The 26,740-nt window shown below is 49.5% G+C and overlaps 2 long non-coding RNA genes across 6 annotated transcripts in view; one reads left to right on the top strand and one right to left on the bottom strand.

Annotated features, from left to right (window-relative positions):
- The window catches only part of LOC144311305 (uncharacterized), a 150,044-nt gene that overhangs the window by 101,912 nt on the left and 21,392 nt on the right, over nucleotides 1-26,740 (bottom strand). For 3 of the 5 annotated variants that reach the window (XR_013376869.1, XR_013376867.1, XR_013376866.1), the window contains exon 3: nucleotides 1,677-1,752. This is a non-coding gene — a long non-coding RNA (uncharacterized LOC144311305). Of the gene's footprint in view, nucleotides 1-1,664; nucleotides 1,753-6,535; nucleotides 6,598-26,740 lie in introns of all 5 variants that reach the window. The other 2 variants (XR_013376870.1, XR_013376868.1) reach the window with 2 other exon arrangements.
- On the top strand, nucleotides 9,852-15,342 carry LOC144311304 (uncharacterized). The gene is made up of 4 exons (XR_013376865.1): nucleotides 9,852-10,316; nucleotides 11,121-11,209; nucleotides 12,860-13,176; nucleotides 13,516-15,342. It is a non-coding gene; the product is annotated as an uncharacterized LOC144311304 (long non-coding RNA).

The raw sequence follows: 26,740 nt of genomic DNA, 5'->3' as shown, positions 1-26,740 counted from the left end.
CCACCTCGGCCTCCTCCCTGCCCACACTTCTTCTGCACAGTGGCAGGCCAGCAGCGTGGGCCGGGACATCTGTCCCCAGGGGCAAGTACCCATGGGGCAGTGTTGACTGACAGGCCCCAACTTACAAAGGGACTTGTTTGGTGGGGAACAGACGCCTGGGCTCCCCGTGGCTGTCAAGCCATTCCCTCACTCTCAACACATTTAAACTAAAAACCCAAGTATATTTATTCCCTAGTAGACCTGATACACTCCAGTGCTCCTGCCAACTTGCTTTGCAACTTTGTACACATCAGATCAATGTGTGCAATTTAGCAACAGAGAAATGAAGACTTTGGTGAGCTTCGGGGGGGCAGGGTGGGGGCAGTCAGGCAGTGGGCTGGCTTCCGACTCAGGGCCCCACAGGCCCCCCTGCTAAACCTCACCTGCCCTCACCTGCCTCCACCCGCCCCGTCGTGATGTCCAAGCCTTTACAAGGAGAAGAGCCGGTTTTCAGCCGTGGACGTGAAGGACGGCTCTTCCACGTTCACCTTGGCCAGGCGAGAAACTGGCACCTCTTTTCATGTGCCTCACGTATAGAACGTGACCATGACCATAATAAGTTCATATAAAATCCCATCTGCATGTCCTGCCCTGAAGGGCACCACCTAAACTCACGTCCCCACCCCCGCCCACCCCAAAGCCCCCAATTCCTCAGCAGACACAGGAAACCTGGGGACAGGTGACATAATGTTGAGCAAATACAGCTGCTATTTACCTTCCATCCATTTTCCTGACTATTCTTAGAGGACTTAAAAAAAAATTTGAAAAAAAAAATTGAACTCATTTCTGCCGTGGAAGGAGGTTGCTGGATCCCCTGTGTTTAAGAAAGTGATTCTAGTGGGTTTGGGGGGTTCTTTCTCCACGGTCCCACCCTCTCCTTCAAGGAGAGAACTCAAGGGGAGAAAATGGCCTCAGCTCTGCCAGCTGGTGTCAGAACAGTAAATGGAAAACGTGTTTACATAAGTTCCGCCTGTAAACTCCCCCAACACCAAAGCAGAGCCTTTTGCCCACTTTTCACGCACGCCCTCAGGCTGAACATTGCTCCTTTCTTCCACCAAACTTGCTCTTGATGATCATTTTCGTCTGATTTCACTAGAACAGTGACACCAGGGAGAGGGGCCTGGCGGATTTTGCTTGCAGCTCCACAGCCCTGCTGGGAAGGGCAGGAATGCCCAGCCCGGCTCTAGGCGAAGCAGCATGTACTCTGCACCTGCTTGGTCCTGGGCTCCCTTAGTGCTTTTGTGATCACCACCACCGCCCTGCACCAGCATCACCTTCTCCCCCTACCAACCCCTCCCCAGCCCCAGCTCCCCAAACCCCAGATGGGAACATCAGGAACCGGCCAAATTGGGTGGTTTCTCCCAAGGTCATACACTAGGGGAGTGACCGCTAGGATTCAAATCCAGACTCCCGGGCTCCAACACGCGTGCTCGTTCCCTGAAAGCACCACCATGCAGAGGAAAGAAGAAGGAGCTCCGGACAAACGCGGATGCCAAGCCTAAGTGAAATGTGGTGCTAGCACTTGCTAATGGCATGGCCTTGGACAATTCCTCTCTCTGTGTCTCTGTGTTCCCATCTGCAAAACCGACGTTCCCACCACGTCCTAGGGGGGTTGGGAGGATTACCTGGGTTCTCACCTGACAGCCTGGCATGGTGGCAGGCCTGAACCATGTACAGACAGACGTGGCTTCTCTCCCTCCTCGCTTTTCTCCACTTTAGAAGAGAAAAAAAAAAAACAAAAAAAAACTGAAGATGTTTGGTTGTAGTTTAACAGTGCCTCTTCGCCAAATGCACACATCCATGTGTTTGGAAACTAGACCAAGGAGCAGAACGTTTCTACTCCCACCTCCCCTAGAGGCTCCCCATCCAACCGCTCCCTACTCACTATCCCCGGTAGGGGTGACCACCAACCTGACTTGTCACACTGTAGGCTAGCGTTACCGGCTCTGACTCTCATGTAAATGGCATCATACGGCAGGTCCTCTCTTGGGTCTGGTTTCTTTTCTTCACCATTGTATTTGTGAGATGCATTCATGCCTCTCATTGGCTCCCATTCATTCTCTCCCGTCTATGTAGTACCCCCAGAGTGTGCATATACTCGGTTTATTTGTCCATTCCATTGTTGATAGCTAGCTGGATGGGTTTCAGCACTTAGCTCCTAACTAACGTGCTGTTCGGGACATCACGTGTGTGTCTTTTGGTAAATGCACACACGTCTAAGCTAGCCATGACATCCGTATGTGAGTACTGCCAAACTCTTTTCCCAAGTGGTTGTTTCAATTCACTCTCCTACCAGTAGCGTTTGACAGTTCTGAATGCTCCCCATCCTCCCCAATACTTGGTATTGTCCGTTTTATTCTCACCATTCTGCTGAAAATGTGGTGATATTTCACTGTGATTTGAATGGATGTGCCCCTGATTACCAGAGTTGAACACCTTTTTATATGTTTATTGGTCCCTGGAAGATCTTCTTCTTTTTTTTTTTTTTAAGATTTTATTTATTCATGAGACACAGAGAGAGAGAGAGAGAGAGAGAGAGAGGCAGAGCAGAGACGTAGGCAGAGGGAGAAGTAGGCTCCCCATGGGGAGCCTGATGCAGGACTCAATCCCAAGACTCCAGGATCACAACCTGAACCAAAGGTAGACGCTCAACCGCTGAGCCACCCAAATGGCTTGGAGATCTTGGAGATATTCTTTGGAGAAAGGCCATTTCAAGTCTTTTGCCCATTTTCTTTTTGAATTGTCTGCCTTTTTCTGATTGATTTGTACGGCTCTCCACATATTCCGGATGTAAGTCCTTTGATGGATATATGTTTTGCAAATATCTTCTCCAACTCTGTGGCTTGCCCTTTTGCTTTCTTAACTTGTGTTTTTGATTAATTGAAGTAATTAATTTTAATGTAGTTCAATTAATCAATGTTTTCCCCTTATGCTTAGGGTTTTTATGTCCTAAGAAATCTTTATCTAGCCTGGGTCCTGAAGATATCTTCCAATGGTTTGAGTTCTTTTTTCTAAAAGCTTTTATCACTTTGCCTTTTTCATTTGAAACTAAAATGTATCTGTTTGGCATAAGTCAGGGATTAAAATTTCTTTTTTTTTTTCCCCAATAAAGATATCCAGTTTACGTAGCACCACTTAATGGAAAAAGATCATCCTTTCCCCCACAATACTACAGAGTTCTCTTTATCATAAATAGGTGGCCCAATATGTGTGGGGGCCTGATTCTAGCCTGTACTATGTTCAGGTGGGTGGTGTATCTGGTCTACCTTTTCATCTGTAGCACACTATCTTTGTTACTAGACTTTTATGTAAATCTTTAGGATACGTTTCTTTAAAACCAACACCAATATCTTCCCAATCTAAGCATTGAGAAAATGGGTGCCCCCTTCCTGGCCTCAGGTAGATTGTGCTGATTCTAAACCATCTGTCCAGTTAGCTGGGTGGGAGGAGGGGATGAGGTAGGGAGTGAGTAGAAAAATATGTCGTGAAAGTTTCATCTTTAGACTAAGTAAGACTAGGGTGAGTTGCCATGTGTCCTTCATGGTGGGAAGAACCCAAAGATGTAAGAATGTTCATGAAACAGTGGAGGGGCATAGGCTAAGAGTCAAAACTCAATTCTAGACTCAACCATGTCTTCTACTAGCTGTGTGACCTTGAACAACCCTGTTCCTCTGTCTGGGCCTCTTTTCCTTCTATAGAAAGAGAGGATGAAATCAGGCATCTCCTCCAGCATCCCTTCTACCTCTGAGAGGCTATAGCTATAACTTTTTTTTTAAGATTTTATTTATTTATTCATGGCAGAGAGAGAGAGAGAGAGAAGTAGGCTCCATGCAGGGAACCCAACGTGGGACTCGATCCCAGGTCTCCAGGATCACACCCCAGGCTGAAGGTGGCGCTAAACCGCTGAGCCACCAGGGCTGCCCTAGCTATAACTTTTATCCAAAGACAAGAGCACCTGGTTTAGGAAGTGACCCTCCAAAACTCTAAAGGTGCTTTCCATTACAGCAATAAACCCCTTTCCTATTCTTACTCATCCCCAATGCAATATCTCTCATAAAGTGTGGACTCTGTTGGTCTGGATGTTGTGGATGCCGTCTTCTGAGTTAGGATTTGGTCTAGCAGGAGACGTGCATGGCTGTGGTGGCAGGTGGACATGGGTCCAAATCTTGACTCTGTAACTCATTTGCTACACGACTCTGGAACAACCACTCTATCCCTCTCACCCTCAGCTGTTCCATATGTAAAGTGGAAGCTGAGACGTTTTACCTCCCTTTTGTCCTTCTGCCACCCTAGAAAACCTCCATCAGGACAAGCTACTGTTTATGAACTACATGGTGTGGCTGCGGTACCGAAACTCTTGGTCAGGTATCTTGTCACCTTTCACCTTGTTCAGTTGTTTTATTGCTTCTCTTCCCCACCTGCCATGAGCCAGCTAATAATGGTAGCAACAGAGTAATAATTCATCTGAAGCCAACCCAAGGTAACACACCTGCTCAGAGATCACCTGGGTTCATTTTTGGCAAGAGTCCCCAGATACTTCAGTCCGAGGGAATGTGGTTACAAGTATTAGTGAGTCAGAGGAGGTCTATGTCAACACTAGGAGCTCACGGAGGAGGAGGTGACTGTTCTCAAAGCATTTAGCACAATGCCTGGTGCATGGCAGACATAATGGCATCTGCTGGTGTTCCTATTCTTCTTCTTATACTTGTGCTGTTAAAGGATTCCACAGGATCCCAGCCCTATGCCACCCCCACCACCAAGTGAACTCAGTGTTTGGTTTCAACAAGACTACTGTAGGTTATTTTGTTGGCAGGAGGCAGAGAAAAGGAAGGACAGATGGATGGATTGGCAAGATGTCTTCTCTTCTTTTCTTCTGTGTGGCGGCTCTAGGGATCCCTTCCTTTCCCCATGGAAAACAGGGGTCTCTGGTGCGGGTACCCTGGCTCCCCACACCTAGACTGTCAAAGGCCCCTGTGGCCAGAGAGCAGGCCTCTGCCCTTTTGTTTCCACTGGTCAAGAAAGGGCCACTTTTACCTTATCCGCTCAAGTCACTACAAAGATGACTGCCTACCGCTCATGATGTCTCTATGCTAGAACTGTCCCCCAGGCCCAGGCCAGATGCAGGAGGAGCCCTATCAAATATTTCAGAGAGATCCTCCCTGCTCTGATTCCCTCTTCCCGGGTGGCTGGAGGGGAGCAGGCCGGGCACACAGGCCCTCAGCAGGGTATAATAGCAGATCTGTGCATTGCATGCGGTTCCCAGCACATTTGTTTGATCCGTGTCCAGGTTCTCTTAGACATTTGCTTCTAAGCCGACAGCTGAACATAAAAGCAGTCCCAAGTGGCTGTTTTCAGGTCTTCAACACTGGTTAGCCGCAGTTGGGAAATCTTCTTCCTGGGGCCCCTAAGTGAATTATCACATGTTATCAAGTCAGAGCTTCGGGGTGGCCAAGCCGTAGCTCTGCTGCTCCTCCTCTGATGATCCATCACCCACTGAGTGGGTTATTAAGACATTCTCTGCCTGGGAGTGTGCATCAATCTGTGGTTCCGCTGTCCTTGGGGGGGGGGCACTGTTGCGGGGTGCCTGGCAATTCCATCCCCCTGGACATTGGAGCCACACACTGCACCAGTCCCTCGGAACCTGTATCTGATCACCAATCCCACCTCCAGCCCATACTTCCTCCTGACATCACCCCTGCACCCATGCAAGCCATGCAAGGGACGACTTCTTCCAACCCTGGCCCTCCCAGAGCACGCAACACCTGTTCCGACCCACAGTGCTCATGTTCAGGGACAGATCCACCAGCCCCTCCTCGCCCCTCTGCATCCAGGTCATCCCTGCTGCCCTCAGCCTCTGGGCCGTGTGGAGGATTAGATTGCACATGAATAAGCAATATTCACTTGGCTCTGAAAGCCCAGAGTAAATCCCTTGAGCTGCTGTACAGGAGCAGCGCAATATTTCCCATCTTCTCCTCCCTCCATTGCTTCCCTCAGCTCCTATTTCATTTGAAGGTCTTTTTTTTTTTTTCTTGGTGTGTATTTGAAGGTGGGTGACTATATTAGAACAACACCATCAAAACATAGCATTTAGAGCAGAAAAACAGATCCCTGGGAACAGTCACTTGATGAACAATGAGAAAAGCTACTTGAGGAGTATATCCCCCTAACCCCATCCCATCTTGCATCTCCCTCCCCTAGAAAGAGGGGCATCAGTCCTTTGCTCCCCACACAAGCTCCCTGGCCTGCTGGCCACCAACCCCACCTGTGGAAGGAAAAGCCATGCAGAGGCATCATGGGGGCCACGCACTCTGTGAAGAGCTTCCCCTTCAGAAAGCTCTGGAGAGGCGATGCACCCCTGATGTGGGATGTCTTGGTCCGCTCAGGCTGCTTTAACAAAATGGGGGGCTTAACCAACAGACATTACTTTCTCACAGATTTGGAGACTGGGAGTCCAAGATCAAAGTGTGGGCAGGTTCAGTTCCTAGTGAGAACCCACCTCCTGGCATAAGCGAGATGGCCACCTCCTTGCTGTGCGGTCACAGGGCCTTTTCCGGGTGCCTGTGGTGGAGAGGGCAAGATCTCTCAGTCTCTCTCTTCTCACAAGGGCACTGATCCCATCAGGAGGGTCTCACCCTTCTGACCTCATCGAAACTTCCCTCCTCTAAAGAGCATCACACTAGGGGGTGGGTAGAGAGCTTCAACAGATGGATCCTGCAGAGGACACGAACACCAGCCCACAACACAGGGAAGGGGACTGGCCTTTTCACCCAACTAGCTCGCAGTGGGTATCCCACACACCCTGTAGGAGTGAAATCCTGTCCCACCACGTCTCAGTGGTGTGTCCTTAGGTAAGTCGCGTCATGGCTCTATGCCTCATTTCCCACACCTGTCTGCTGGGAAATAATAACGCTCTTCATAAATGTCAAGATGTGTACCTGACCCACACCAGGAAACACGAATGATTTTTATCCTCATTTCATGCTTCCCCCTGCACTCCAGACACCAGGCCAAATGCCCATGGTTATGCCCAGCAGTGGCAAAAGGGGCTGTTTGAGAGACAACATTTATTTTGTTGCCTTGGATGAAGGAGCACCCACTCCCCCTTCTCAATGATTCCTCCCCAGGCCTGGGAAGTGCCTGGTAAACCCACTGGCCTCCAGCACATGGCAGGTGCTCCATCTACCTCAGGAGAAGAACGGGATGGGGAAGCGAGGCAAAAAAAAATGGGAAGAAAGAAAGGAAAGACAGAGAAGGAAGGAAGAGGAGAGTCAAGGAGGGAGACCTCTGAAGAGCTCACCACAGATGCAGGAGGAGCAAAACTGAGCTCACGGTAGGCTCCCCCTTAGCCGCCCCCCCCCCCAACCACAGTTCGCTTCCCCTCCTCACTTCCCTGTTTTGTCAGTGATATTATCATTTTCTATTGTCTGAGGCTAAAATCTCAGGCCCTTCCAACTCTCGCCTCTCCCTTGGTTCCCCTTATGCAGCCAACCACTGACTCATGGTCACTCTCCGTGTTTCTCAGACATATTGTTTTCCTTTTCTGGCTACTCTCGTGTTCGCGGCTTCACCACTTCCCCTCCCCGTCATCTTCCTGCCTCTAATCTGTTCCCCCACAGCCCATTCTGCTCAATGCTTCCAGATTAATCTCATTAAAGCACCATTCCCATTATATTATTCTATTTCCAAACTTGATGGTGGTTTTCCTTTCCCTTGGGCCCCTATGCCATTCCAGCCTCTGCTTCTCTTCTGTACAGAGATCTCCTTCCAGAGGGATTTATTCTTCTCCTTGCCCAGGATGAGGAATTTTAGTGACTTGCTAGGCCTGTGCCATCTGAAGCAGCCACATGCAGCTATCAAGCACTGAATACGTGGCCAATGCTGCCAAGGAACTGAATGTTTAAAATATTATTTAATTTAAATTAAAAAGCAGAAGCAATGTAAAGTATTTCTGCATTAGATACACCTTTATTTTTTTGATTGAACCACACTTCGCTTTAGCCATGGTGTTCCATAAGATATTATTGTTGTACTGTGGCATGAGTATTGGAAAAATGAATCATTTCTAGTATTAAGGACACATCACGGATCACGTAGGAGTCAATGGATTGATCCAGTTTGAAGGATTTTGTTTCCTGCGTACCTATCTACCACTATAATGTGATTATTTAAATATTTCATGCAAACAGCATGAGTTACAGTGGTGCCTGTTCTTTTTTTTCTTCTTTTTTTAATGTGCCTACTAAAAAATGTAAAATGCATAGGTGGCTTCCATTATATTTCCATTGAATTGTTCAGTGTTAGCTCTGGGTGGTGATAATGTGCTTCTGGAACTTCACAGTAAGGGAAGCATGAAATGGGTTTCCCAGGAGATGGGTATGGCAACCTTGAGAAGGGGCTGGCATCTAGAAACCAGCAACTCGGGGTTGTACCCTGAACCCCCAGTAAACATTGCAGATGGTGGTAGAGCTTGTCGAGTAGGACGGGTGTGGCAATCAAACCAACACTAAAGTTGTATCCGGGCTCTGTCTACTTCATGAATGACTCTGGGCCTCAGTCTTCCCATCTGCTAAACTGGACTGTTAAGCATTACTGAGTTAGAGGGTTGTTGGGAACATTACATAAAATGATGCTCTTAACACAGTACTTGCGGGTAGTGAATGCTCAAAAATGGTTAGCTACTAGGCAATTGGGTTTAATGGAATAGTGGAAGAGGCATATAAAATTACTTCTGTGGAGGCCTGTCTATTCCTCTTTTCTCTGATTCCCAGTCACATGATTGCTACAGAGGATGACCTTCTCACTCACAGAGATGAGGTTCATTGCAGCAATAAAATCAGCTCATAGAGAAGTATTTTTTACCCATCGACTCAGCACAAAATGCATTCTCAAATGTCCATCAACTAACCACAATGACCTGCCCTTGCAAATCCCGTGATCAGCTCTGAGCTCCACCTCCAGCCTCCCTGAGATGGGGTGTAGGGGTGGGAGGAGGTGAGCTCTGCTTCAAGTTAGTTGTTGGGTTTGAAAAAATAACATACAGAATGCCTAGCTATCCTCCCAAAACCTGCCTCCAGGCTCTTTCAAAGTCAACTGAGCCCTCAGGCTAGATGTCACCAGAGCTGTGGTATAAGTGACTCTCCAGAGACATGCCAAGGGAAGCCTCCCCCCGTATTCCCACCTTGCTTTTTGCCAAGTTAAGGGTGTGCTGATCCCTGGCACCATCAGGCAGACAGAAAACTTCTTAGAGGCCTCTCCTGGGCCTCTGCCAGGCGGGTGGAGAGGAAGCAGTTTATAGCTTGAGTCACTGGAGCTCCAGTTCCGTCCAAGCACTTCTGAGCCGAGAAGGGAGACAACAGGGATTTGAGACAACATTGGAAGGAACGAGGAAGCAGAAACAATTCCAAGTTGTCTGCAATGTTCTGGGACTCAGAGCCAAGGGGAGAGCCACAGAGTCTTGGATTAAGGACCTATGGAAGCAGGGAGCAGCTCTTAAGGCAAAGGACAAAGCACCACCACGTTAGGCAAATGACCCCAGACAGGAGTCCGAGGTCTGCTAGTGCCCCTCCCTACCAGGTCTAGTGTGACACTGCCAGCGTCCTGAGGGCTCTGAAAAAAAAGAGAAAGAAGAAAGAAGAAAGAAAAGAAGAAAGAAAGAAAGAAAGAAAGAAAGAAAGAAAGAAAGAAAGAAAGAAGAAGGAAAGAAGGAAAAAGACAGAAAAAGAAGAAAGAAAGAAAGAAAGAAAGAAAGAAAGAAAGAAAGAAAGAAAGAAGAAGGAAAGAAGGAAAAAGACAGAAAAAAAGAAGAAAGAAAGAAAGAAAGAAAGAAAGAAAGAAAGAAAGAAAGAAAGAAGAAAGAAACTCTGAATACCAGTAAAGTCCTCCATTTCCCAAATCGCGTGTCACCAGGAGCTGTAAAGGAGTCTTGGAGGACAGGAATATCAGGACCCTTACAATTGTGACTGACACTTTTTTAATAAAAGAAAAGAAGGAATTTATTAAAAGGATCCTGAATATTTCCTATAATCAGAGCTAAGACTGACTAATCAAACCGTGGGAAATGCTGAGATGCTACAACAGAACAACTTGGTCCCTTTGCGGGAATTGCTCCCCGCGGCAGAGATTAGGAGTAGCCTCGCCCAACATCCTTTCTCCCTTTCTTCCTTAGTGACAGAACTACGGTTTTATTGGGCAGCGTCGGGCCCCGGCTAAAAGACTACATTTCCCAGCGATCTTTGCAGCTAGGCTTGGCCATGTGACTAAGTTCTGGCCAATGAGAGGTAAGCAGAAGAGTTAGTCCTGAAAACCCAGGGGCAGGGTTTTTGATTGTTTTTGTTGTTGTTTTTTTTTTCCTCCCTTGAATCCTTCTTACTGCCTGGCATGCAAATAAGTTCACTAAAACCCCTGCACCTTTATTGGCAGGGGAGACGGAGATGACTGGGGGGGCGGGGGCACTGCGCTGAGGATGGAGACCCTGACTCCATCCAAGGAGTCTGATCCAGATGGGAGACTGACCTCGGAGCTCTCTGGCTGGCCCTGCACTGCCTACTTCTGGGACTTCTTTACATAAGAGGGACACATATGTTTGTTTTATTTAATAACTTTTTTGTTGTTTAGTTTTGTTTCCCTGTGGCATGGGAGGGGGAAGGGGGTTCAGGTAAATGCAGCAAAGTCTAATCTCAACAGCTACACTGCAGTTAGGATGCTCCCCATTTAGAGCATCTTTAAGCAGAGATGGTCTGCCTAGCTTCCTCAGTTCTTGGCAAAATTCATGGAAAGTACTCAGATTGGCCGAGCCTTATCCTTGGACCAAACAGCTGTGGTCATGGCCACACGACGACCTAAGAAAGGCCAGGAGCTGAGGGGTGACAGTGTGGCTCCCACGCTGGCCGCTGCCTGCAGAGGAAGGGGTGGCAGGTCTCAGATGTCGACAACATCCATGAATCTACTCTAAGAAGGGATGGGTTTCACTTCCCTTATCTCCCCATTCCCGGCACATATCACTGCCATCTATAGTGGTATTTTATTTTGCATAATGCGTTCTATTTGTGCGGCACCTTACAACATGCCAATCATTTCCACAGCTGTTACCTCATTGGATCTTCCCCACAGTTCTGTAAGGCCGTTATGCAATATCCCCATTTTACAGAAGCAAAATTGAGACTGAGAGAAGGTAAGTAACTCACCCAACATCTCACAGCTGGGGAGCATGGGAGCTGGATCTCAAGTCAGGGCACAGCTTCCACCACACGAGCTAACACAGTAGTTATGCGGTTACTGAGCTTCCCTTCCAGAGAGAACTGGGTTCCCGATGACATACCCTTCCTCCTCATCCCTCCTCCCCTTTGCCCCCTATAAAAGACACAGATCTGCAGTCATGACACAAAGGACTGTGCAAGGAAGTCGGAGCCCTGCTGCGGATTCTCCAGGAAAGCTGGCCGTGGTCTTAGCCCAGAAATCTTAGAACCCGGCGGCAAAGCTGTGAGAGCAACAATATCTTTACTGGGACTTTTTTTAAAAAGAGCTTTTGATTAGCCTGAAACATTAGTGTGACTTACTTTCTCAGCTCCGGTAAATATTTAATTATCAAAAATAATGGTGTCCTTTTTTTTTTTTTTTTTTTTTTACCTTTTTGAATCTAAATCACAGCGAGAATTTTATTAAGGCTCTCTTGGCAGTGAATGGCATCCTAGTGTGGCATCTTTTAACTGACATCCCTATAATTAGAAGGAATTGTCTTTTCATACCACAAATTTGAACTGGCTAATTACTCAATGAATATTTAGCTTGTTACGTAGGCAAATATTGCATGAAGAGAAGAACTTTACTGAATAAGTATTCAACCCAGAAAACTTCCCAGGAGCCAGTTGTGGCCTATTCTATTTGAGGTCTTCTCCACCACCCCTTACCCCAACTGTCACCCCCACCTCTGCCATCACACACACACACACACACCCCACATTCCGGCATTTCTGGGGGAGAGCCCACAGGATCTTTGGTTGTTGTTTGGATTTTCACATTTTTATTTTGCAGTAAAACATTTCTTAAAATATTTCAAGCATTCAAAAAATTTAAAGGATAGTATGATAAATACCCTTGTGCCTACCTCCTAGCCTAATAAATAAAACATGATCAACATAGTTGGATACCCATGTAGTGCATCCCCTCCCTTGAAACCCCCCTTCCTACCCTGTATTCCTACTGTCTTGCATTTGACCATCTTGAATTTGGTGTTTATATTCCTATGTATTATTCATAAACAGTACATAGTATGGTTTTGCATAGTTTACAGCTTGTATAAGTGGTATCACAGCATATATATTCTTCTGGAACTTGCTTTTTTAGCTCCATGGTGTTTTATAGGATCACCCATGTTGATACATGTAGCTCTACTTCATTTACTTTTATTACTGGAAAGAATTCCATTGGATGAATATTCTACAACGTATTCATTTTCCCGTTGGTGGAAATTTAGGTTGTTTCCTCTTCTCTTTTTTCTTCTTCTTCTTTTTTTTTTTTTTTTTTTTTTGCTATTATAAACAATGCTGCTATGATTCCTCTGGTATATGTCTCTTTATGCACTTATATGCATTTCTCCCAAACATATGCCTGGAGTAGAGTTGCTGGATTGCAGGGAAATGTATCTTCAATTTTACTAAATATTGCCAAAGTTTTGCTGCTTGGGGAACAGATAAAGCACTCAAGAAAAGCTGATGTTTTTAACTGGCTTTTGAAAGATTGTGTCAGCAATCGTTTCCAGTTCTGTCCTGGTGGCTCCAGTCAGTTTCCAGAAGCTTCTGTGGTGTCTGTCCTCTTCCCACAGCATGCTGGTCTAGGTGAGCTGCCCATCAAAGGCCCAAAGCCACGGCCCCTTGAGAAGACTGAGTCATCCTTACCTGCTGCATTTCCAAGCTGGTGTCAGCCCTCACTGACACGCACCACCTCTGTGGATACTGAGGATTCTGGGCTTGTATCTCAGCCTTGGAGGGATTTAGCAGCAACCACGAGGCCTCAGGAAACTCAAAATGGCTCCGGGGGAGGAATATATTGGTTCTACTGCCCTAAGGAAAAAGCTGAGAAGTCAAGGACTTACCCTGTCCAGGGCCTTCAGGATCAATGGAATGAAGGAATCTCTGAAGGGTGAGCAAGCTCTGGCAGGATGGGAATAGGAGAGTGATTTAGGGGGCACAGGTTGGCCTGATTCCAGAAGGTGCTGGGTCATTCCATCATCACATTCCAAGTGGGTTCCTGTGCTTGAGAGCTGGCCTCTTGTCCTCCCGGGTTGGGCTGGGCCAGCATCCAGGAGGCAGGGTGGCACCCTTAATCCCAGGCCAGGACAGCTCTTCCAGGAGGACTGGTTCCTCACCGCTCCAGCACACTACCAGGTCCAAGTCCACCAAAGAACTTGCTCGGGCCCCTGGGGGCTTTGGAGAGCTGAAGGCCAACCCTGAATATGTCTGTCTTCTCTGCACCCTCCAGACCAAGAAGAAAACACCCAGGACAACAGTGGCCTGACTCCAGGGCCTGCCCACGTCAGGTCTCCAGGTTGCTTTGCAGCCTGAAACACTGCCTCCACGTCTGCGACCACGTCACCACGCAGGTCCTGGGACCTCGTCCTTCATCCGACAGCTGGCATAGTCTCTCTGTGGACCCGGTGGCCTCCTGTGTGGCTGCTGCTGCTCGCCAAGCTGGGGAGGCCAAGGCACAGCCTTCGGTAACTGAGCACCCACTTCTGCCCTGAGCTTCTTCCTCGTCCTGTCCCCCGACCAAGGTAGGAACTATGGCTTCTGGCAGGCCCAGGGAGGCTCCAAACAGAAGCCAGGGCCCCAGCCATGCAGCCAATCACAGAGCTGGAATCTGCCATCAGAGTCCCATCTAGAGAGAGGGGAAGGTGCCAGGGTACCAGGGACTAAAGCCCAGGGGGCCGAGGGGAGCCCGATGCTGCCGCCCTGGCTGTGCGGCCCCCACCCGCACTCAGCTCCACAACAACGCCTGAACAAACTTCATCCACTTCGACTTTAAAAAAGAAAACCCAGGAAATAATTACTTCAGTCAGACATTATTTACTTAAGTAATTCTTTACTCAAACGTCTTTAGGCTTTATTTTACTAATACTACATAATTACGTAATTGTGTAATTAGGAAGAAATTAAATGACAAATGTTTGCTGAGAACAAACGGAAAAAAAAAAATAGATCTTTTATTTCCCCAAGTGTGCTCTCGGCTCGGTGCATTACATCTTCCTCCCCCTCCTCCCAGCTCTGTCTGCCCCTGGTCTCCCCAGCTTGCCCCACGGCAGGCGGTCGGGGGTGGAGTTCTAGTAGGTGGGGTACCTGGACAGGTAGCAGCAGGGGAGGGCCTGCCCCTCACCCCCAAGCTGGAGGTGGAACCCAGATGCCTGTCAGGACCACCCTATGGGACGCCTGGGTGGCTCAGTGGTTGAGCATCTGCCTCTGGCTCAGGTCATGATCTTAAGGTCCTGAGATTGGGCTCCCTGCTCAGTGGGGAGCCTGCTTCCCCCTCTCCCTCAACTTATTGCTCCGTCTGCTTCTGCTCTCTCTCTGTCAAATAAATGAATAAAATCTTTTTAAAAAAGGAAAAAAACAACCGGTGTGTCTCTGCACATAGGCCGGCCTCCCTCCCAGGGTTGGGGGCCAGGAGCCCAGCCTCCTTGGCTCTACCCCTGCTGCCTGGGGGCCCAGGAGATCTATGGGGGCTCCCACCCATGGCAGCCCCAGCCCTAGAGAAGCAGAGAGAAGCAAGCATAGCTGGCCCCAAGGATTATCTTCCTTGAGTAAAGGCCAATTCAGCTCATCCTAGAGGTGAACTCCCAGGGCGGCCAGCTTCCCAGGCTCACAGAGAGGAACGGGGTGTCCACTGGGAAAGAGAGGTGGGGGCACAAGCCACCCACAGTGTCTGCCTTGAATACCTACCTGAGGAGGAGGCCAGGCATGCACTCCGGGAAGGCGCAGCCCCCATGGGGGACCCATTCACACCGACTGCCACACCTCCTCCCCTCCTTCCTTTTTCCGACCTCAGCAGCTGTGGAAGCCAGTGGAGCTTCCCGCAGGTAAAAAAACTCAATCAATCAACCACCCACCCAACACCCATGGAGCGTGTCTTTTGTTCAAAGTCTGAGGGGGACACAAAAAGGCAGGCAGGCCACAGCTCTACTCATTAGCACGTCAGCTCCTAGGAACTTGGCATATAGAGTGCTGCTATTCATAGTAGAAAGTTTCCTAGGCCAGCTTGCCAAGAAAAAAAGAAAACAAAAGTCACGTATAACTGTCCCCAGCATCCAGTACCAAGAAGTAGGAGTCTGAGCTGTGCAAGGGTTGTGGAGGGTCGTGCCCTATCGCCGACACTTCCATGCTGTGTCCCTGGACAACTTACTGATGTTGCTGTGCCACCATTTGCTCATCAGCAAAATGGGCACAACACATACCCTACAGATTAATGTGACCATGAAATGAGTTGATAGCAGTAAGACATCAGAACAGCACCAACTGTTCAATAAGCAATAACCACCGTTGTCAAAGGGAACTAGGAAAACCAGCGCAGGGGGAACAGGAGGGCGCTGTGGGGAAGTTCCCGGCTTGGCGGCCTCTCCCCGCCTTCACCTGCTCTGAGCCAGTGATGACTCATGATCTCTCAGGGCAGGGCCAGCAGAGCGAGAGGCTGGGAAGTGAGGAGAAAAGTATTAAAGGAACTTGGGTCCCGGGGGACAGGCCATGGAGCCTGGAGAGGGACTCCCCAGAGAGGCTCCTACCTGGGACCTCTCGCCTTGGGGGCCAATTGCACAAAAGAATCCCATGCCCCATTCTGGTGTCCTTGCAGAACATACTTTCTGAGATTTTTTTTTCCCCTATAAAAACAAGGGGGGGGTTGAAGGATTAAAGTCACTTCCTCCAAAGTCTGTATTCATTAGTTTCATAAGAAACAGACAAAAGCCACATATGATCATTGGTGGTGGGTTTTTGGTTATCCGACCAAGGGAAGGAAGTACTTTGCACCAAGACCAAGAAAGTAGGCTCTGGCCAGCACGGGCCAGAGGTGGGACTGGAGGGTTGGGGGATAAGCTACCCTAAACCCTTGGGACTTCAGAAGGAAGAGCCCGAACTAAGCCTTCCCCGCTTCCCAGTCCTCTCCAGACCTTGGGCAAGTTGTGCAAAGTCTCATAAACAGATTAAATCATCCTTCATGAGATTATTCAAAGGATTACATGAAACAAGGCATTTTAAAGCACTTAGCTCAGGGCCCTGGCACGTACAAAGAACCTAATAAATTGTCATTCATTCATTCATTGTCATTATTATTTAATGGAACTGCTCCTGGTCCTACTACCACAAGAATGATCCTGGAGACGATGTCAGATTTGGAAGCCGAGGAAAGAGATGGGTTCCGGGCCGCTGCAGGCAGCAGTGAGGTCTGCAGAGAAGGGAGGGCTGCCCAGGGAGAGAGGGGAGGAAGGGGAAGTCTAAGCAGTTGACGGGGCAGTTCAGAACCCCCAGGGTCATGCTGTTCCCATGTGCTGGCCAGATACAAGAGGCAGTTAGATGAGGCGATTTCTGCACAAGACTAACCTCCACCCAACAGGGAGAAAATTCTACCTATTTCTCTCCAGCATCATCCTTAAAGCTTCTTATTTCTAGGAGCCCCTTTGAGGTCTTTAAATTATAATCCACTGGGGTAAGATTCACTCATTCTCTGTCAGAGGCTAGCCTCAGAGAACTGCATTTTCCAGATTTGCCCGTATTAACATCCGGCAACATCCACTGCCTACATGTCATCCCCCTACTCAGCCATTTCGGCTCCTGCTCATGGGGCTTGACCTGGTCATGTCTATAGGAGGCTAAGCAGGGTTCTTGCTCTGGTCATGATCCAACCCTGAATTTGCATTGAGGTTGGGTGTGGTGTCCTGTCCTCACTCTCCCAGCCCCTGGCTCCCAGCCTGGCCTTTATTTTGCCTTTGCTCCTGCCCCTCATGGTAAGCCAGCTGGCTCCCAGAGGCCTTACCCACCTCCTAACTGAGAAAGGTCCTCCCACCTCACCCTGTGCTCTCTTCCTCCCCAGCCAGCTACAGGCTTGAGCAGCAGAGGGGCCAGGGAAGCCAGAGTGAGGACAGCCGCATCCCTTCACCCGAGGTGCAAATTCAAGTTTAATTCCGAGCCTTGGATATTTATAGTGTCTAACATAGAGGGCTCAGAACCAAGCGTGTGTGAGGGTGAGAGTGTCTGTGCATGACTGCTTGTGTGTGTGTGTGTGTGTGTGTGTGTGTGTGTGTGGTAGCAGGGAGTCTTCTGATGAGATAGCTGGAGAGTCATCTTTTTTTTTTTTTAAAGATTTTATCTATATATTTGACACAGGGTGAGCACAAACGGGGGGAAGGGCAGAGGGTGAGGGAGGAGCAGACTCCCTGCTGAGCAGACAGCCGGATCCCAGGACTCGATCCCAGGACCCTGAGATCATGACCTGAGCCAAAGGCAGACGCTTCACCAACTGAGCTGCCCAGGCGCCCCGAGAGTCATCTTTGTTGGCTCGTCTCCTATCCTTCAAAAAATGAAATTCAGCTCTACTTTGAATGTTCTATAGAACCCACGGCAGCCGGTCAATACTGACCAATGAACGAACTGAGTTTGTGAATCCAGGCTTTTTTCACAAGTTGGGTCCCCAGAGCAGAGGGGGAAACCCTACCCCCCCAGGCTCTCGCTGCTCCCAGGCTCCTCACTGAGCCTTGGCCTTGCCTCCCGCGGCTCCCTGGCTGCGAGCTGGTAGTAATCAGGCGAAGTCTGCAATTACCGAGGGCTCCCTCCTCATCTAACCTTAACAAGGACAGAGGCAGCCGGCACACAGCCTGCCCTCGCCGCCTCCTCCTCCGTGCTGTTTGTTAGCCTCGCAGATTATTATTAGAGGCGCCGTGGAGCTAATCACCTCCCTGGTGGACAACCCGCCTCCCCGTGGCTCTTGCTCCTGCATCGTCTGCGTTTGACCTGACTTCCCAGGGCTCCGGGGCTGTCTGCTGGTGGCTCCCGGGGAGGAGCAGAGGTGAGCCCACCCGGGCAGGGCTGCGGGGACTGACTCCCCCAGGACGGGGACCTCTGCCCTGAGCGCCCCCCAAGGACAGGGACTGGTGAGGTAGAGGAGCAGCGGGGAGAGGAAGGAGGGAGAGGAGAGGGAGGAGGAATTTTGGAGAAGCGCTGCGAGCTAAGACTGCTTGGCGCTTATTCATCTCTGGTAAAGCCCTTGTTAGTACATCCAGAGGGATGCGCCGGGGAAAGGAAGACCAGGCAATGGCAAAGCTCCCCTCCCACAAATCAATGCTGGGTAATGGAGGAGAGTCATTAGCATTTCTCTCCTTCCCCCAAAGACTGCAGAAGAGAAAACAAACTAAGATTCCAGCAGAAGGAATTCAAGTAGCCCAGAGGAAGAACTTCCCCATGGCGTGGAGGCTCTTTTTCCTTGGCTGATCTCCACGCATTCTTCTGTAGCCCAGCTGGTCCTCACCAGCCTTCACCTTGCTCTGCCCCTGCTCAGGCCCTCTCAGTGGCCTCCACTGGGTGGGAGGAGGTACAGACACAGGAGCCTGACATTCAGGCCATGCCTCCCACTTCAGGAAACTCTCTTGGCCTTGTCAGGCTCCCCCCACTCTTCCTGCAAAGCCAGCTCAGGGCAGCTGCAGCTGTGAGCTCCAGCTGTCCTCCTCACCCTGGCCTTGCCTTCCCCTGGCACCCCGGCCTCCGTAGCTGAGCCCCCTCCCTCCCAAGTGCAGTATCACATACAGAATGCTGGACAGACAGACATGATGTACTTAACCCAACGGACAATGTAAGTCCTGGTGCTGGCACTTGCAGGATGTTATAATGAGAGTTTTAGAATAACAAGGAAGAAAAGCAAGACAGGGAATCATGAGTTGCTGGAACTTATTGCCTCATTTCTTCCTTGTGACCACCCAATTGGGCAGGCCTCATGAGTCCCATTTTGCATATTTGCCACCTGAGGTTGAGAGAGGTAAATTACCCAGGGCCATATAGCCCATGAGAGGCAGAGCTCTGGGATGTGAAATGAGATCTAACCCCAAAGCCTAAATTCCTGCTACAGTGGTCAAAACTCCCTTCGAGGGCAGCCCGGGTGGCTCAGCGGTTTAGTGCCACCTTTGGTCCAGGGCATGATCCTGGAGTCCCAGGATTGAGTCCCACATCAGGCTCCCTGCATGGAGCCTGCTTCTCCCTCTGCCTGTATCTCTGCCTCTCTTTCTGTGTCTCTTGTGAATAAATAAATAAAATCCTTACAAAAAAAAAAAAAAAACTTCCCTTTGATGTGAGGTCAGTTTGACCTAGCCTTTAATAAGGACCTTGCACAGGATTTGCAAAAAGGTACAGCAGGCAGGATATCACATTTCGTATCACATGCATATCCACACCACCCTTGTGGAAAAATCTTATTTCATTTAGTGATTTCCAGGAGTGAAAGGTATTCCTTAACTTAACAAATGTTCAATAACTAAAGTGAGTGCATACTGTATGCCAGGTTCTGTTTTAGGGGCCTGGAATACAGCAAGTCCCCGAGGCAGTGGAAACAGAGCCCTGCTAGAGGCTCCTTGAGGGCAGAGCCAGGGTTCACCCCAGGGAAATTAGAAGCCCCCCTCGTCTTTCACTTTCTGGATTCTCTTGGGCAAGGAGTTTGTTGGCTTGTCACACATCACCCTTGCAGGTGTGCTTGTGGGTGCACGTACGCGTGTGTGGGCCAGGAAAGCACACGAGGAAGGTGTCCTTCCCACAGGACCACTAGATTTAGCCAGCTGCCTGCAGGCCATCACAAGGCCTGGCCTCTCCCCGGAGAGCCCACCTGGTGCTAATTGTGTGTTGTTCTGCAGATGCAGCTTCTCCACCAAAGTCCTCTCTGTCCAGATGTTGTCATCGGCCAACCCCATCAGGCAGGGCTGGCCTGGGGTCTGGCTCTCGCCTGTCAGACCTGACATCTTCAGTGGATAATGGAACACAAGGATATGAGAGGCAGAGCAGGTGCATGCTAATGAGGAGATCAATTTTAATTATGATTTTAATTAAACACCCGATCCAGTAGGAAATATGACAAGAAGTAGGCTGGGGCTGTGCAACCTGGGAGGAGGGAGGGGTGCAGGGGAGGGAAGGCGCCTCCAGGCCTCCTCAGGATTTAGACGAAGTAAAGGGCACCGCCGTTGGGAGATACAGAAAAACCTGTGCAACCTGAAATTGGCACAGAGAAAGCCTTTTCCTCTAACGAGCTCTCAGACATCGAGACTCCCGAAAGAGAACATCTTAGCAGTGAAGAGGCCTCGGAGGTCAACGGACCCTGCCCCTCCATTCACATGGGGAAACTGAGGCCCGAGAGGGTGCACCTTCCTCTCCTCTGTCCCAGGATACACTGTCCATGCCTCCAGCCGAGTACTTACCACAGTCCACAACCATTAACTCTTCACAGCCTCCCTAGTTGTTTCTATCAAGTATTTATACAGTCAGAGAGTGGTTTGTACAGTGCCAGTCCTTCCAGGGCGAGGCCACCTCTGCAGAGCTCTCTTTGCACAGCTAGCAAGTAGACGCCAAAGGCGATCGCTGATGTTCCTGGTGATGGTGCCTCCTCTACAGGCAAAGGAGTTGTATATAATAAAGGACCTTCCCCCAACTGCGCACTCCACCAATGCTCCGAACGATGTCTGGCACGTAGTGGGCATTCAGGAAATGTGTATACAATGCGTAATCCCATAAGGTCCATAACATTTCATGAGAAGTCAGGAGCAACACCCAGTTAGGCAGTTGTCCTTGACACAGGCTATCAGCTTTTTCCACACTCTCCTGATGGAAGAGAGCAGTGTGCATGGGCTCTGTGCGTGTGCGCATGTGTGTGCACGTGTGTGCTGTGTATGCGGTTGCGGAATAGTGGCTGGTGGGAGGAGGAAACTCAGGGAAATAATTCTGAGGGCCTCTTAATAACACGATTATAGAGTAAAGCAATGGCAGGCTAGGAAGCCACATTAGAGATGGGTGCTGTCCAATAGAAATGGTCCCCGTGACCGCAATATTTCATATCCACGCTTTCCGACACAGTCGCCACTAGCCACGTGGGGTTGTGGAGTATCTGAAATGTGACTGAGGAGCTGAGTTTTTAATTAAATTTTATTTCAGTTAATTCAAATTCAAATAGCCACATGGCGCGAGTGGCTACCATATGAGACAGTACAGCTGTAGGTCATCTACTGAAATTCTATGTCCGGCCCAGGAAACTGAGGCCCGGAAAAGCAGCCTTTGGACATCACCCAAGCTCAGACGCTGGCTTACATGAGCAGCTCATTAAGACTCGATCCTACTATGGCTTTCTGGTACATAAACAGTGCTTGGAAGGGGGATCCACATCCAGAAATGTTAATAGTCCCTACACACGGCCTGAGGACAAAGGCCAAAGATTCTGCTTGAATTAGGAAGAGCTGGAGGCCTGGATAAGCCCTTTGATGATAACCCAAGTACTGTTTCTGCCACTTCCGTCACCACCACCAAGGCCCCAGCACACAGGGACCATCTGATTCTTCCCACCTAGGTAACATGAGGTCTTCCCAGCTTCCTTGCCTGCAGCTAACGTCTTGTCACTGGCGTGAACAGAGAAGCGGAGACTAAAGATGGTGGCAGAAGTTAATTGGGATTAGATGCTCATGTTCCACGGTTAACAGAAGCACAGATGCTCCAGAGCTGCTTCTGAAGCCAGATCACTTTCTAAATACTCTCCCTCCTTCCCCTCGGCTTCCTCCCCACCCCACTACCCCCAGCAATCCACCACCCCAGGTGCTCCGGAGCTATCGATTGGGCTGTTTCTTCTTGCACGTTATGACTCCGTATCAGTTAAACCTTTTCCATAATGAATGAGGTCATTTGTGGGAGGAACAGAGAAAACAGGCACTCCTGACCTCACTCTGACACACCCATCTCCCCTCCTATCTCCTCTGCTGTCTGCTTTGTTCTTTGGGCCAGTGATGGTGGAGGTGAGGTCAAGGTACCCACAAATCGCCCCTTACGGTCAGAACACAAAGAATGCTCCCCGTTGTCAAAACACAGTTCAGGCTCCCAGGTGGGCAGGGATGGAGAAGCAGGGAAAAGCATGGGCAACGAATCCCCAAAGAATTCCCCCAGCCTACCCTCAAGGCCCCTCACTGTTGGGCAATTGAATTCCAAGCTTCAGACGAACTGTGGCTCTCAGACTCTGGCAGCTAGTTCACCAGGAGCGCCTCTCAGAAAAGACGAGTTCAGAATTCTCTGCTCCTTTCAAGTGTGTGAAGGATCGAGAAGGACAGAAATGTAAGCAATTTCCAACTGTGATCCAAACGCCCTTTCCTCTTCATCCCAAATCTGAGTGATTCCCTATCAGCCACGCCCTGTGACTGTCCCCCCTGTCCCAAGAGCCCACTCTCCTATATTCTGGATCCTCCAAGGAGAACAGAGGCAGTTTCAGTGTGGACACAACAGTCCTCCGGGGAGGCAGGGAACCTGCCCGGGCACTGCCCGACAGCTAAAACAGAAATATAAGAGACAGCCTGATGACCTGTGGGTACAGGGGGAGCAGGGCAGGGAGGCAGCCTCAGGAAGCCATCAGCAGGGGGAATGGGCTGGGGAGAGACGGCCTGACCCCACAACCTTGCTGAGCTGGCCCTTCTCACTCCCAGTGGGGTCTCAGTTGCAGAAAGAACTTCTCTTTGAAAGAACTAACGGGGTGGTTTTACAATCCCCAGTCAGCGATTCCTTTGGCTCCCTTCTTAAGGAACCCCTTCCAGACAGCCAGCAGTCCTGTCGGAGCCCACCCCTTGCGCCTTCCCCAGGCCATTGCAGCAAAGTCACTGAGCCCCAACTCTGTGCCTCCTCCCTCTTTCCCCTCACTACTGAGGACGTCTTCCCTTGCTGCAACAACGCCTATTTCTCTCTTACCAGGATCCCACCTCAGGAGAACAATGGCTCTGGGTAGTGAAGGAGGAAGAGTGAGGCAGTGGCCGGGGCAGAAATGTAAGCAAAGGAGAGGGTGATGCACATTATGTCCTTTAGTTGGTGATCAGCCTTTTGCCGGACATGATTTTGTCCTTGGCATCAGTGTGCGTCCTGTAGTGCAGCTTGCACTGGGTGACCTTCATGGTCCCTGAAGGTCGGGGCTGAGCCAGGGCAGAGCTGGATAGCTCCCCCAGCTCACCTGCATCGATTTATTCACCTGGAGATGACTCCGGGCCCCAGACAAGCTCCAGGTGGGCATGCTGGCTACAGATTTCCAGGGCTCCGCATTCAAAGCCAAACAAACCCGAGACACTCAGTGTTATTTTAAACTGCACGCCCACACAGCACTCCTAGGGAGCATCTCGGCTGGGAAGCCAGCGGAGAGGACAAGATCTCAGCCTGACAGCTGAGGGGGACCCACATCCTGCTGCTGACTCTGCACAAACAGGTTTCTTCTCTGCCTCCATCCGCCTGCCCATTCCCATTCTTTGCTGGCAATTAGCGAGCCCGGAGCAACGCACTAGAGCATATTAACACTGCTCACCTCTCCCATCACCCCAGGCCTTTCTGCCCAAGGTCAGCACAGATCCTGCCCACAAGAATCCTCTCCTGGCCCACTCCTTGGGGGTGAGGGAGGTCCAGATAGAGTTACTCCTCTCTCAAATTGAAGATGTTACAATCCAGGCTCAGAGCTTAAGGAAAATGCTGCCATTTAGAGAACAAATCCAGGTGAAGCCTTGGCAGCCTCACCTTTGAGCTCTTCTCACACCTACTGACTGCTGCAAATCCACCAAGCAGCATTTAGTGAACATCTATTATGGAAGAGACATCACAGAGGACTCACGGATGTGTGAGACAAGGTTCCTGTCCTCCAGACTTTTTTTGAGGAGACACATCCCCGGCATGGCAGTGGCTACCCAGGTGTGAACCGAACAACTCCTGGGCATGTGGAGCACAGCACATGGCCCTGGGAGTGATGCCCACCACCATGGTACTCACAGCTGGAGGAGGTATACACTAGGCACTACACAAATGGTGGGGGCAGAGGGTGGGGGTTACTGTGGATGAAGGGATGGAGAAGCTTCACCAAAGTCCCGGGACTCGAGGTTAGCTTAGAAGGATCTGGGGTTCATTAAGAGGAGATGGGTGCAGAAGACATTCCAGGAGGGTCAAATCCCATGAGGCAGGGGGTCTGATCAGAAAGGCAAAGAAAATGCTCAGGAGACACTACACAGATGGGAAACCTGTTTGAAAATGTAAGCTGAGGACCAAACCCCACTGAAGAGTCCCAGGCTGATCCCTGTTCTATCAGAGAACCGTGTCCTAGCTCTTCCTACCGAGGAGAGAAGGATCTCGGGTTTGAATTAACGTATAAGCTTCAGACACAGATTTGCGGCAAATGCATCTCCAAGTGGATGCCCACCCTCCACCAGCAGCAGAGCTCCCGTCCTGCCTCCCTCCTGAGGACCACTCCTCACCTCTCAGTCGGAGCCTTACACGACCATTTAAGCACTGCAGGAGCAAATGTTCCCATTCCGTGCACTTCCATGCTTTATAGAAGAGCCCCGCCCTTCTTCGTGCCTCCAGACCCCACACATTCCCTGCACCTGTGCCCATCACCTGCACCCATCCTGTCCGCCCACCTCCCATCCCAGTGGAGGGAGAGGCCACTCCTTCTACCTGTGTTGCTGACCCCACTACCTCAACACAACTTCAAGGGCTTGTGGCATTGACTTTGCCCTCGAACTGTCAAATTTTCAACTTCCCCTCTGACTATGCTCTAGAATCCTTCATCTTAAAGTCAAAAATCTTCATAGACCCTATACCCACCTCTACCCTCCTATCTCTCCATTTAGTCTCTTCCCAACCAAGCTGCCCCCAAAAGCTTGTATACAGATGCTTTTCCCTTCTTCTTATGTCAGCCCACTCCACTGTGTCTGCCACAGCCCCACCCGCCCACCACACACCACACACATCACTGAAAATGCTTTCGCTAAGACCACCCATGACCTCCAGGTCACTAAATCTCATGTACACTCTCCGGTGTCTCCATCCTCTTGCCTCTCTTCAACAGCACCTACCAGTTAACCCTCCCTCCTCCTGAAGGCCTTCTCCCTGTGATTTGTGTGATGTCACATTCTCCTGGTCCTGGTTCACATTTTCCCTAACTCTGTTGCTGTGCTTTTTTGCAGCCTCCTCCTTCCTGAATGAGTGTTATAGACTCCTTATTACTTATCCAATTCTAAGTGCTTTATATTTTTAACTATTTCAATTCTCAAAATAGTCCTGTGATACAGAGGCTGTTTTCTCCATTTGCTAGAGGAGAACATGAAGACACATAGAGCAACTTTCCCCTAGCTTCCTTAGCTAGAAATCTTAGTGAAAGGCAAGATTGAAACAGACATTTTGGGTTGTGTTCTATGCTGTTAATCACTACACGATGCTGTCTCTTTACCTGACTGCATTAATAAGGTTAGGAGAGAACAAACTGCAATAACAACCAACCTGAAGATCTCAGTAGCTTAATATAACAAGCTATTATTTCCATCTTGTGCTCTGGATCCAAGACATCTCTGCAGGGAACGGGTTCCATGCAGTCACTCAGAGACCCATAAAGGCCCCACCAACTTATAGCTGTAGGAAGGAAGGGGAAAGACAGAAAAATCATACGTGGGTGTTCTCATTTTCACTGAACAAGTACTAGGTGGGGAGGGAAACACTGGGGAGTGAATGGCATGTTCGCTGGGGTAGCTATACCTGCAAGAGTCAACTTTTAATGTTGGAGTTTCTCCAGCCTCATCTGGTGTCACTCCATCCTCGTCTGTTCCCATGGCTTTAGGGTCTGTATATGAGACTTCACAGACACATCCCTTCAGCCCAGAGCTTGGCCTCACTGCTGAGCTCCAGTTTCATCTGTGTAACTGCTTACATGACAGCTTTCAAAAGGTATCGACAGCTTCTGAAATTTAACATATTCAAAACAAAACCCCTGGAGTTTTCCCTCATGACAACCTCTCTCCTCCTCCAACCTGTCGCATTTCGACAAGTTCTACCTCCATCCATTTAGCCACTTCTGCCAGAAATCTGGGAATTATTCCTGGCCCCTCCCTCTGCTTCCATATCTGACCCATCACCACATCTGAATGAGCCTATCTTCAAAATAATGGCAGATCTGCCCTGGTATCACTAGCCCTGTCACTCTTAGCAAAGACACCATCATCTCTTGCCTAGACTACTGCCACAGCCTCCTTCTTGTTCTCCAGATGGTTTCTCTGTCTTCTAGAACATTCTCCAAAGTGCAGATCAGATCATGCCACTCCTTCTCCCACTCAGTGGTTGTTCAAGGGGCCACAACCTAGCCCCTGCCCACCTCTCCAGCGAAATCCTGTGCCATGCTCCCCACCATGTACCACATTCCAGCCACACCTGTCTTCTCTGAGGTCCTTGAAGGTGCTTGCTCTTACATGCAGACTTGCAAACATGCCATTCCCTTTCTCTGAAATGCTCATTTCATACCCTTTACCCCACAAAGTCCTTCTTATGCATGGTTCTCTGCCTAAATGTCACTTCCCAAGAGACCGTTCACAAAACCTCCAATATAAACAAGGCCCTCTGGTGTATTGTCTCATCACACCCTACTCTTCTGTTTTGTAGCGCTTACGACAATTTATAATTACATATCTATTTTTGACTTCTTGTTG

The sequence above is a fragment of the Canis aureus genome, chromosome 3 (genome assembly GCF_053574225.1).
Source record: "Canis aureus isolate CA01 chromosome 3, VMU_Caureus_v.1.0, whole genome shotgun sequence".
In the NCBI taxonomy this organism is placed as follows: Eukaryota; Metazoa; Chordata; class Mammalia; order Carnivora; family Canidae; genus Canis; species Canis aureus.
This window is presented reverse-complemented; position numbering and strand designations above follow the sequence as displayed.